Source organism: Erpetoichthys calabaricus, chromosome 2, assembly GCF_900747795.2.
Source record: "Erpetoichthys calabaricus chromosome 2, fErpCal1.3, whole genome shotgun sequence".
Lineage (NCBI taxonomy): Eukaryota > Metazoa > Chordata > Cladistia > Polypteriformes > Polypteridae > Erpetoichthys > Erpetoichthys calabaricus.
In genome coordinates, this window is record NC_041395.2 from 209,985,869 (window position 1) to 209,999,729 (window position 13,861).

Genomic DNA, 13,861 nt, shown 5'->3' on the forward strand with positions numbered 1-13,861 from the left:
GCAATGAAGTTCAGAGTGCCATTCTGCAGACTACTATTGAAAAGAGCTACTATTTGAGTATCTTACAGTTTATTTTAGCTTGAACATTTTAGCTAGCCATTCTCCTCTGACATCCCTTAATTACAAGGCTTTTTTGCTCACAGAACTGCCATTCACTGGATGATTTTTTGTACATCCCAACATTGTCTATAAACTTCAGAGAGTGTAGTACATGAAACTCCCAGAAAAATAAGCCGTTTCTGAGATTCTGGAACACCCTGTCAGGCACCAATTATACTACTGCCAACATCTCTTCAATGATGTGTTTTACCCATTCTAAGGTTTGGTAGAACAAAAACTAAACCTCTTGACCACTTCTGTAGGTTTTATATATTGAGTGGCAACTACTTGTTTGGCTGTTTGGAGGAACAGGCTACTTGTGTTAACAAATAGTTTTACCTAATAAAGTTGTTGTGGAGTACATTTTCCCTAATGTTGATCAGAGAATGTCTTTCTCCTACTCATTTATAGTATTTATATTACAACAGAAAGTGTTACATGAGGTTCTACGAGCAGGTTAAAATAGATTGTATACAAAAGTGACAAAAGAAAGAAAGAACTGGAATGACCTTTGAAAAGAGCCTGCACCACTTCATAATTTCATAAAGAGAACTCTGTTGGGGACTTCTGAGCAGCTAAACAAAGTGGCCCTTTCTTTATAAATGTATCCCAAACACTTCATGGACAGAAGATCTACAGTAGTCCCTGGCAGACCTGGAAAAATAAAATCTCTCATATGACCTGGCAGAGCCAGGAATATTCCCCAACAGGAGATGTACTCTAGGCTGTTGTTGGGGAAAGAAACGTCTGAGTTGCCCTTCTCATCATTTCACCTTTGCAAACCTTGCAACAGTAACGCAGAACATAAAATGAGACAAAACAATGCAAAGGACTATTAATTAGACCGGGGTGGGCAAAGTTGGTCTTGGAGGGCTGCAGTGGTTGCAGGATTTTGTTCCAACTCATTGCTTAATAAGAAGCATTTATTGCTCAGGTAACACTTTTCTGGTTCATTTTAGTTGTCTCACTCATTAAGATTTTGAATCCTTATTGCTTATTTTAGTCTTAAACAGCTGTATTCTCAGTTTTCAGTTGCTTCTTATTAGCAATAAGATGGAAATGATATAAGAAACCAGCAGTTCTCCATTTAGCTTGTTTCCATTTACACCTGTGTGTGTTTATTTTGCACTGTTTGGTTTAATTAAATACTTGGAAGGAAAATGAAGAGAAAAATGTGAAAGACTGAGCATTACTCATCTGTTTTAGGCTTCAAATCATTTGGATGATATCCTTAGAAAACAAACAAATCTAGAATTTGAGAATGGCCTGACATGGCCGAATTAAAACACTAACAAGCCATGAAATTAAATTATTGGCAATGATTGTTTTCTAATTAAATAACAGGGTTGGAACAAAAACCTGCAGCCACTGTGGCCCTCCAGGACCAACTTTGACCACCCCTGAATTGTCTATGTCAATGTCAATTTATTTATATCACACATTTAAAACAACATAGGAATGCTGTGGCCAAAGTGCTTTACAATAATAGAAGAAAAAACATACAATTAACATAAATAATAGAAATAGAAATAAAATAAATGAACATTTGAATGAATAAATGAGCACTTGGCACCAGGACACCCTAGGCCTCAGTTCGATGATCGACTTTGTGGTCGTGTCGTCGGACTTGCGGCCACATGTCTTGGACACTCGGGTGAAGAGAGGGGCGGAGCTGTCAACTGATCACCACCTGGTGGTGAGTTGGCTTCGATGGTGGGGGAGGATGCCGGTCAGGCGTGGTAGGCCCAAACGTGTTGTGAGGGTCTGCTGGGAACGTCTGGCAGAGCCCCCTGTCAGAAGTAGCTTCAACTCCCACCTCCGGCAGAACTTCGACCATGTCCCGAGGGAGGTGGGGGACATTGAGTCCGAATGGGCCATGTTCCGTGCCTCTATTGTTGAGGCGGCTGACCGGAGCTGTGGCCGTAAGGTGGTCGGTGCCTGTCGTGGCGGCAATCCCCGAACCCGTTGGTGGACACCGGTGGTGAAGGATGCCGTCAAGCTGAAGAAGGAGTCCTACAGGACCCTTTTGTCCTGTGGGACCCTGGAGGCAGCTGATAGGTACCGGCAGGCGAAGCGGAATGCGGCTTTGGTGGTTGCTGAGGCAAAAACTCGGGCGTGGGAGGAGTTTGGGGAGGCCATGGAGAACGACTTTCGGACGGCTTCGAGGAGATTCTGGTCCACCATCTGGCGTCTCAGGAAGGGGAAGCAGTGCAGTGTCAACACTGTATATGGTGGGGATGGTGCGCTGCTGACCTCGACTCGGGACGTTGTGGGTCGGTGGGGGGAGTACTTCGAAGACCTCCTCAATCCCATTAACATGCCTTCCAATGAGGAAGCAGAGCCTGGGGACTCAGAGGTGGGCTCCCCCATCTCTGGGACTGAGGTCACCGAGGTGGTCAAAAAACTCCTTGGTGGCAGGGCCCCGGGGGTGGATGAGATACGCCCGGAGTTCCTCAAGGCTCTGGATGTTGTAGGACTGTCTTGGTTGACACGCCTCTGCAACATCGCATGGACATCAGAGACAGTGCCTCTGGATTGGCAGACCGGGGTGGTGATCCCCCTCTTTAAGAAGGGGGATCGGAGGGTGTGTTCCAACTACAGAGGGATCACACTCCTCAGCCTCCCTGGAAAAGTCTATTCAGGGGTCCTGGAGAGGAGGGTCCGTCGGATAGTCGAGCCTCGGATTCAGGAGGAACAGTGTGGTTTTCGTCCTGGTCGCGGAACAGTGGACCAGCTCTATACCCTTAGCAGGGTCCTGGAGGGTGCATGGGAGTTTGCCCAACCAGTCTACATGTGTTTTGTGGACTTGGAAAAGGCATTCGACCGTGTCCCTCGGGAATCCTGTGGGGGGTACTCCGAGAGTATGGGGTACCGGCCCCCCTGATAAGGGCTGTTCGGTCCCTGTACGATCGGTGCCAGAGCTTGGTCCGCATTGCCGGCAGTAAGTCGAACCCGTTTCCAGTGAGAGTTGGACTCTGCCAGGGCTGCCCTTTGTCACCGATTCTGTTCATAACTTTTATGGACAGAATTTCTAGGCGCAGCCAGGGCGTTGAGGGGGTCCGGTTTGGTGGGCTCAGGATTGGGTCACTGCTTTTTGCAGATGATGTTGTCCTGTTTGCTTCATCAGGCCGTGATCTTCAGCTCTCTCTGGATCGGTTCGCAGCTGAGTGTGAAGCAGCTGGGATGAGAATCAGCACCTCCAAATCCGAGACCATGGTCCTCAGCCGGAAAAGGGTGGAGTGCCCTCTCAGGGTTGGTAGCGAGATCCTGCCTCAAGTGGAGGAGTTCAAGTATCTCGGGATCTTGTTCACGAGTGAGGGAAGAATGGAGCGTGAGATCGACAGGCGGATCGGTGCGGCATCCGCAGTAATGCGGGCGCTGCATCGGTCTGTCGTGGTGAAAAAGGAGCTGAGCCGCAAGGCGAAGCTCTCAATTTACCAGTCAATCTATGTTCCTACCCTCACCTATGGTCATGAACTATGGGTAGTGACCGAAAGAACGAGATCGCGAATACAAGCGGCTGAAATGAGTTTCCTCCGCAGGGTGTCTGGGTTTTCCCTTAAAGATAGGGTGAGAAGCTCAGTCATCCGGGAGGGGCTCAGAGTAGAGCCGCTGCTCCTCCGCATCGAGAGGAGTCAGATGAGGTGGCTTGGGCATCTGATCAGGATGCCTCCTGGACGCCTCCCTGGTGAGGTGTTCCGGGCACGTCCAACCGGGAGGAGGCCCCAGGGAAGACCCAGGACACGTTGGAGGGACTATGTCTCTCGACTGGCCTGGGAACGCCTTGGGATTCTCCCGGAAGAGCTAGAAGAAGTGGCCGGGGAGAGGGAAGTCTGGGCATCTCTGCTCAAGCTGCTGCCCCCGCGACCCGACCTCGGATAAGCGGGAGACAATGGATGGATGGATGGATGGATTTTAGCCAGAAATGGCAATTGGAAAATCGGGCAAAAATTGGCTGAAACTCCAGGATCTAATTTTGCCTTTTTTAGACAGGGACGTACCGCAGCATGTTTAAAAAATGAGGGCACAACTCCCTCACCAATAGAATCATTGATAATGGCTGATAAAGGTGGACCCAAAACATCAAAGGTTTCCACTAAGAGGCGTGGTGGTACAATATCAAGAGGACAGAGAGTAGGTTTAAGGGTGTCAATAGTACTTTTTAACTGTGAAAGTGAGACAAGATCAAAAGATTCCAAGACAAAAGCTTCCTAAAGATTAACAGTAGGAAGTTCATAGCCAGTTGGAACAATACCACAGCGGATTGTATCAATTTTACTGACAAAGAATGAAAGAAATTGTTCACATGAAAGAACAGTACTATTTAATCCCATCACAAAATGAGGGTGAATGGCCGCATTAATTGAATTAAATTAGACCCTAGAATTCTTAGAATGACAAGATACTAAATCAGCGAAGAAATCATGTTTAGCTTTCTTAACTGCAACATGGACATTGAATAGAGAAGTCCTAAAAATCTGTTCAGAAACAATCAGTCCATCTTTTTTCCAATGCTGTTCCACAGTTCGACAGGTGAGGCGTAGAGGTCGTGTAGTTTCATTTAGCCTGGGAGCAGGTCTTCCCTTATTACAGCGTATCTTGACCGGAGCAATTGAGTCTAAAACCGTTTTACAAGAAGAATTAAATTCTAAGACAGAATCATTGATACCATCATATTGGACATGTACATCAAGGCTAGAGAATATGGTTTTAAAATCGGATATAATAGAAGAATTTAAAAAGCGAGAACAGTGTAGAGCACAACTAGTAGTAGGAACATCAACAGTAATATTCAAATCCATCATTATAGAAAGTGATCAGTAAAAGAAACATTGCATAAATCAATATTATTAATTGAAATATCACGTGTAAGAATGAGACCAAGGGTATGACCGAGAGAGTGAGATGGCATATTAATATGCTGGATAAAATCAAATGAGTCCAATAATGATAAAAAGTCATTAACCAAAAGTTTCGATTGACAACAAACGTGAATGTTAAAATCACTAACAATAAATACTTTGTCATGGGAGAGGGTGATATCAGCCAGGAGATCAGAGAATTCAGAAATAAAGATATCATTAATTAGAGGAGGTCTATAAACCACAGCAAACAACAAAGAAAAGAAGCTGCACACTTTGAAAAGTTGCAGTTTGAAGCTAATAAACAGACCCCTTGTAAGGCTCTGAAACAAGAACATACTTTTAAAAACAGTGGCAATGCCTCCACCACAATGAGTCATCCGAGGAGAGTTTAAAAATAACTAACCTGATGGTACCAAGTCAGTAAAACATGAAGAGTCATCATTTACAATCCAGGTCTCAGTGATGAAAAGAAATTCAGTTTATTTGAGATAATAAAGTCTTGCAGAATAAAAGTTTTATTAGACACTGATCTCACGTTCAAAAGAGCAGCCTTGATAGAAGTAAAAGAGCTTGCTGCGGGATGAGCACGGGTGAGTGTGCAAAGATTAGCAGAGTCCATGGACCAGGGATGGAGTCCTGTGCAGGAGAAGATGGGTCATAGACGACTCGCAGGCATCGGGAATCCAACCTCTGGGACTTGAGTCGGCGTTGTTTAACAGCAATACCGGCTCTTTTTCCATGGCGGCGGCAGGTGCGTTTGGATCTCCGAGAGGCATTAAGCTCAATAATAGAGGTGAACATCAACGTCCAGGTGAAGATGTCAGGAGATGAATAAAACAAAGGTGGAGGTTCACATAATATCCCATCAGGAGATGAAAATTGAGAGGAAAGCAAGCAAGAAAATATGTTAAGTAAAGAATCACAATCATAGGACAGTGGCCATTGAGATAAAGTAATACATAAAAATGAAGTTAAAACATAGATTAGCGAGACGAGCAGATGGCCAGCCACACCAGTCGGCGCCATCTTCAAGTGTTAGATCAATTAATATAAAGAATGGCATTTGGCCAAAGACTTAATTATAGTGTTTGGAATTTGGATAAAGCCAAGCACAAACACTATTTACATATAAAACATTGAGAAATAGATGCATTCCTTCTACTGAAAAAATATATAATAGTGATTTGTTACATCCTTTTTTGACATAATGTAAGCCACTTCACTGTTTCCTGTATTTTGAAAGGCTTGTGTCGTGTATGTGGGCTTAGTGTGTCCTAGTGATGTCTGATTTTAAGGGTATACTAAAGAAAGATTTAGCAGTCGTACAATCACACATGTGTCTTATTCTTCTGCTCCTCAATTCAAAGACAAAGGCCAATATGGAGAACTTTAGCCAGGCCTCTGCCCTGCTTCTGAGTTCACCCTTTCTGGATCTTGACAATAACAGACCTGACAAAACTTGATGTTTTAAAGACACTTCAGAGTGACCAGAGATGTATTCTGCTGCTTAATTATTTATTCTGCCTCGGTATAGCATACTAACTGGTTACTAAACTGGTATTTTCACTTTTTTAATATATTTTGCATATCACTTTGTTTTATAAATGCAATGCAATGCATTACTAGTAAACATTTTCTTTCCTAGTCATTTTACCATGAAGAAACATAGGAGACACATTGATCACATGAACGTCTTATTATTGCACTTGAATGTATTTCTTCCATCCATTACTAAAAGAGCTTGAGCCTACCTTAGCATTGATGGATACAAGTCAAGAACCAATCCTACACTCTTAGAAATAAAGGTGTCAGAATGGATCTCCAGAGCGATGCCATAGGAAAGCTCATTTTGGTTTCCAAATGCCCATCCACATGAAGGTTCCAGAAATAACCTTTTATTTATTTAGATCAGTAACAGGATCCACACAGTAAATATCCATAAGCAGATGTAACAGATTTGTGAAATACTAAAGGCTCATGATTTTAATAGGACTCTTTCTGCATACTATAGCACTGGCTAAACCCAGATTGTTAGGTTGCCTACCATACATTTCAGTTTTTTCTACATATTAGAAAGTTTTTCAAAGCACAAAGAAACAACTTTATATGCAAAGAACACTTCCCAGAATGAAACAGTGCTTGGTCAAGTTGGTGAATTTCCCCTTGAGATTAATAAAGTATCATCTATCTATCTATCTATCTATCTATCTATCTATCTATCTATCTATCTATCTATCTATCTATCTATCTATCTATCTATCTATCTATCTATCTATCTATCTATCTATCTATCTATCTATCTATCTATCAGAAATCCAGACACAAGAAAGCTAGCTTTAAAGTAGGAGACGCTCTAGTTGGAGACAATGAGAAAAAAAAAAAGAAAAGAATATGCTGCCTCGCAATGAACAGCATTTATCCACCTTGGAAAAGCCTAGTGACAAAGAGCCTGGATAAAGAAAAAATATTACGGCATAGCAGTTAGCATATATTAGCATATCGTTAGTAAAATGGAAGCTTCTGCTTCTTAAATCTGAGATCTCTGACCAACTGTTGCTTTGTGGAAGAACTTTAACCGTCTATTACAGTAAGCAGGATTTCTTTGAATACAATGGAACATAACTGTTATTAAAGCATTATGAAAAATGATATTAATGTCAAAGAAGGGAAAGTGAGTTCATATGTTATTCAATGTTTGTCTGCTCCTACTTCTGCTGTGCTGCAAATACATCAAGTCAGTTCCCCTACCTCTAATCTGTTATTCACTGGCTGCATTTTTCCCCATATGGTAATAAAAGAGAAGTGTTTCAAAAATCACCAGCAATTTTGCCTCGTTTTTCTTTACATATATTCCTGGAAGATAGTCTGTGTCACGTTCATTTGCAGGCTATAGCTGTGTTTTCACCTGCTTATTTTATGCAGCTTTTCATATGTCACATTCATTTCATGCTTTGCAGACACTCCATGAGCAAAAAAAGTACAAATATTTATAATAATAATAATAATAAAAAAACACATTAAAAAGCACATAAGGTACAAACTTATATAGTATCTTACAAAAGTATTCATCCCCCTTGGTGTTTGTCCTGCTTTGTTGCATTACAACCTGTAATTACATTGGATTTTTGGTGGTTGGCACCATTTAATTTACACAAAATGCCTACCACTTTGAAGGTATAAAATATTTTTAATTGTGACACAAACAATAATTAAGACAAAACAATGAAAATCAGGAGTGTGCATAGATATTCATGCCCCAAAGTCAATACTTTGTAGAGCCACCTTTTGCTGCAGTTACAGCTGCAAGTCTCTTGGAGAATGTCTCTATTAGCTTAGCACATCAAGCTACTGTGATTAAAAGGAGGTCCATGGGATATTTTTTTATAACCCAGCCCTGCTCTATATTTCTTCACAACTTTGTCTCTAACCTGTTTGGAGTGCTCCTTGGTCTTCATGTTGCTTGCTTAGTGGTGTTGCAGAGTTAGGGGCCTTTAAGACAGACGTCACATGATAGATCATGTGACAGTTTGATTGTACACAGTTGGACCCTAATCAACTAATTATGTGACATCTAAAGTGATTGGGTTGGACCAGATCTCATTTAGAGGTTTCATAGCAAAAGGGACAAATACACATGCACTCACAACTTTTCAGTTTTTACTTGTTTTTATATATATAAATAAACTTCATTCCACTTCAACAATTTGGACTATATTGATTAAAGTCCATTGCATAAAATCCAAGTGAAAATCCATTTTAATTCTAGATTTTAATAGGACAAAACAGGACAAACCCTGAGGAGTATATAAAATATACTTATTTATGAAATGAGCATTTCTGGCTAATTTGACAGCCTTACTTCTTAACAAATAATGTTCCAAAGGAGTGGGTATACCATTTGACAGAGTAATTGGGCAATTATTAATGTCAATTTTTAAAGGATTTGCCAATGAAATCAGCTTTTCAGACATTTCAAGTTTTAATAACTGACTATTGCGCCATCTGTACTGTGCAACCATTTGGCATTTCAGCACGTGTTGTATGGTTTGGATTGCTTATCTCGCTTCTTTGAGTGCTACCAGAGAACATTTTGTGTGGAAACATAAAAAAGTTGTGCATGCCCGCACATGGTTAACATCAACATTCAGGTTCATCAAAATAAGGATGTCAGTTATTGGAAAATCCTTTGTAAGACATGTGGCTGTCACTAACAAATTGCTGCGATATGAACACATGTTAACTAACTGTCACTAATGTGCTAACTGAAACACTGGTAGAACATAACAACAGGAAGATGCATGCAGGAAGGCTGTCTCCAGATAAGAGAGGATGGTGATGCATTCCAGGCCAAGCTTATTGTTGAGGCTGATAACATGAAAGTAATTTAGCAGAGGAGTCTTCAAGTTTAGTTCTTTAGTTTCTGCCTCACTTTCCTAATTAGAATCCATTTATGGTTCAAGCAGCACTTTGTACATCATTTTGGTCAACTCAAAAATTAAGATCCCTTCCTCTTAATTGATTCTTTTAGTCTCAAACAGCTGCATTATCTCTTATTAATTGTTTTTAATTACTCAACCAGCTGCTAATTAACATTGACATCCCAAGGAGGCAGCAGGTCACCATATGACTTGGTCCCAATATGTTCATCATGTAGTATTTCTTAATTAAAGGTTTGGAGAGACAGAGAAGACAAAAAAGTAGAGGAGAGAGAATTCATGACTTGTTAGATGTTGCAATAATCGGGGTAATATTTTTGAAAAGAAAAATCTACACTGTAACAGTGACTTGATGCATCCAAATGAAAAAACTGAAATACCATAAAATGAAGTTGAGTTGTCAGCAAAGATTGACTTCTAATTCATAAATTGGGCAGGATCAATAAACAACGTGGAGCCACTGCAGTCCTTAAGGACTAAACTTGAGGACCCCTGTTTTACAAGACTGGTGGCTGCAAATTGATAAAAATAAACTGTTTAAAGTAAACACATTGCCATTTCAAAGTTCTTGCACTACAAAAACATCTTTGATCTAAGTGGATCTGTGTGTATAGTTTCTGTGTTCCTTCTTGTTTGTAAAGGATTTCTTAAAGGTCTTCTTTTAAATGGAAGCTGTTATTGCAAAAAGAATGCTCTAACAGATTGAGCAGTTAACCTGCATATGAATGAAAATTTGAAGATGTCAAAATGATAAAATAAAACTGCACTAGATAAAAATAGCGTTGCTGCCTGATGGCTCCAGAGTCCTGGGGCCTCATATATAAATGGTGCGTACGCACAAAAATGTTGCATACGAACGTTTCCACGCTCAAATCGTGATGTATAAAACCTAAACTTGGCATAAAGCCACTCACATTTCCATGGTAGTTCATACCCTGGCGTACGCAATTTCTCCGCACGGTTTTGCAAACTGGCGGCACCCAGCATCAAAGCATTGCTACTGTTCCTGTATGGTTACCCTTTCTTTTTTAGATCCCTGATGCGGCTTTATAAATACAGTGAAACTAACTGCATATTGTTTATTAGTTTAAGGCATCTAATTGTAATTAACCTGTAACAATATAATGGTCCAGGGAATAGCCAAAGTATTCCAAATACCATAACTGCTTTAGCGTTGTTACTCTCACTGCACCTTCTTTTTCTTCTTTCAGCTGCTCCCGTTAGGGGTTGCCACAGCGAATCATCTTTTTCCATATTACTCTCACTGCACCACTCAGAGTATTTATATCACTGTATCTGAGTTTAGAATCACAGATCCACAGCAGCTGATTGGAAAGAGAATTGACGGTATACAGCATCAAGCACACGCTGCCTCAACCGTGCTGTCTATTGAACTGCTCTCATACGGCAAACGCTTCAGAGCCTTTCCTCGCGGTTCAGAAACAGTTTCATCCCAAGAACTATAAACGCACTCAATCAGTCCATCAAGTGCTCCTTGTAGAACTGTTTGTACTTATAAGTACAATTATCTCACTGTAAACTTGCACTACAGTAATAATATTGCACAGCTTGAGCCACTTTATAAAGTGCGTATTTTCATATGATGACGATATCATTTTTAAGATGAAATGCAGCAAAATATGTTTATTATATTATACAGTGTGAAGGACAGCCGGGTCCCATGCCCAGCAGGGACGCCCCTGCTGCATCTGTTCCGGGGGAGCAGCCATGGACACTTCAATACCTCCCCCGGGACGCTTGGTGGCAGCCTCCCTGGCGCATGGCTCCATGGGAGATGGAGTCCTCCACAGCCTGGTTGGGGGCTCGGATGGCCGCTAGGGGGAGCTGCATGGAGTCTGCAGCCCGGCTGGTCGAATCTTCAGCCCCACCCGGAAATGCAATTAGGACCAGGTGATCAAGCACCTGGAACACTTCCGGGTGGGGTATAAAAAGGGCCAGCCACCACCACTCAGAGAGCCAGAGTTGGGAGGAAGGAGACGAAGTTTGCGGAGGAGTGGTGAGAGAGAGAAGAGTGTGTTGTTGTTGGGATTGTGCTTTTGGGACTGTGTATTGCCTGTGGGTCACGGGGAAGACATGCGCCCATGGGTGAAGAAAAATAAAAGTCCTTGTGTGTTTTATACGTGCCTCTGTGTCATTCTGTGTCGGGTCAGGTGCCTATATAGCGCCATTTCTACAACAGATAAATCTTTAACTTCATTTAAATAAACTATATTGCTAATAATTAAACATTTGAGAACACGGTGCCGCAGCGCTACCAAGGAGCTGGCGCTCCGTTCACGGATTGTTCCTGCCTCGCGCTGTATTTCTGCTGGTGCTGGCGCGACACTGGAAGGATAGATGGATAGAATAATTAAACATGTACTATGAAGATATTTCAATGTTCCTTAAAAGTTTTGAAGAATCTGCATCCTAAACTTACAGTTGGCTTAATGTCTATTACAGAGCTGATTGTGTGGCGATTGGGTATTTGGAGAAAGAAATATAAGGACAGGAATTGGGGGTTAGTGTGTTTGAAAGAGACAGTACTGCTACAATAAAGTATTTCATCAAAGGTTGTGCATGGCACAGCAAGTATCTTGCGTGAGACATGAACAATCACTGTGCCACCATGTTCCCATGTTTAATAACATGCTCTAACTCCTATCATCATGAAAATGATATCACATATACATCTCAGTATTTTAATTATTCAGAGAGGTGTAATATCACGAATGTAATGTATTCTGTGTCCTGTCTGAGGAAGAGAAAGCCCGGAAGCACATAGTGATTCACACACATAGAGCACATAGAAGATCAAATACAAAACAAAACATTTAACATGCTACTTTAGTTACAATGGGATTTGAGAAACTAGTAAATTAAACGATTTTAAGATGAAGTTTATGATGTTCTACTTTAATGACAAAATAAACTATGTGATTAAAGTGGAAATTTCGAGATTAAAGTTAACATTTCGTGCTTTTTTCCCACTGTGTGCCTATTTTTTTTGTTTGTACCCTAATAAGCTTTCATATGACACTCAGACGGTGGGCTACGACTCACCTATCACAGTGACTTTGATATGTGACAACTTCTTTTTTATTTCGGGCACTGTGCGACTTTGTGAACTTGAGCTTTCGAGTTTCTCTGACACGCTATGTCACTCGATCAACTTCCTTTTGTTGTTTATACCACTGTTTAAACCAACAAATAGTATGTTTTTTCTTGCCTCCACTTGGTATTCACTGAAATTCTTCTATTTTCCCCCATGCTTTTTCCATTGTCTTTTCACAGAAGGCTGAGCTTAAGGGCTATTTATATTGATTTGCATATTCAAAGAAGCATAATTCTGGGAGGAGTTGGGGTGGGACAGCAGGCGTGTGCACATGTGTTACTGTTCACGCTGACCAGGATTTATGTAGCAGAAGAATGTGGAAGATGGCATTCACAAAGATTTATGCATCTGGATTTTTTTGTGCGTACGAACATTTCCACTTTTGTGCTTACGCCATGTTATAGTGTGAGTTCTACGCACAGCGTTATACATGAGGCCCCTGGTCTTTCCCAATGTCTTTGTGGGTTTATTGCCATGTACTCTGCCCTCCCAGTGTAAATTTTAGGTTAGCTGGTGATTGTCAATTGCTTAGTAAAAGTGAGTGTGACTGTGTGGTTGACTACAACAGTGCTCTGCCTAGGATTGTTCTTGATTTGTGCCCATTGTAGTCAGAACAGCTCTTTTGATAATGGAAGGATACATATAATTACACAGAAATTGTTATACTTTATTAAAAACAAAACAATTTCTGCTTTTCCTGATTGTAACATTGCTTTGAAATAAAAATAAATGAATTAGACAGACACACTGTACATGGCCTTTTTACATATTAACAAAGTCAAAATTTAAAATGAATCACTTTCCAGTAAGAGTTTTCTTTCATGTCTCTAATCAGCACAGCTACACTTTGATGTCTGAATCCTTACAGTGGTTTTAGCAGCAGCATTTTAAAAATCATGAAAAGTCTGTATTAGTATCAGTCATATAGGGGCACAGTCAGATCAGGGACAGTACAACATGTATAGTGACTTAGTGGTCCAATGATGAGCAATGATGAAGAGTTTCAGTGTGGTATTATATTTTTGAATCATTTCAAATAATTCTACATCTCTTTCAACTTTTTCTTTTTTAAGCCCTTGGGCCTTCATATTTGACAAGTTCTCTTAATGTGACCTCTGGGTTGAGTGTCAGTGTTTGACTGAAGAAATGCAGAGAGACAAAGTCACGTATCCTCGAGTCAAGTAAATCAACATTCCTTACACTCAGGTGGACACCAGAACAGTAATATTTGAATCTTCCATAGTAAACCATAAAGTGCATCTTCCATAACCAAAAAATCTACCCAACCTTTAATATTAAAAATATATTTCAAAAGCAAACATACTTTAACCCTATCAACATTTCTA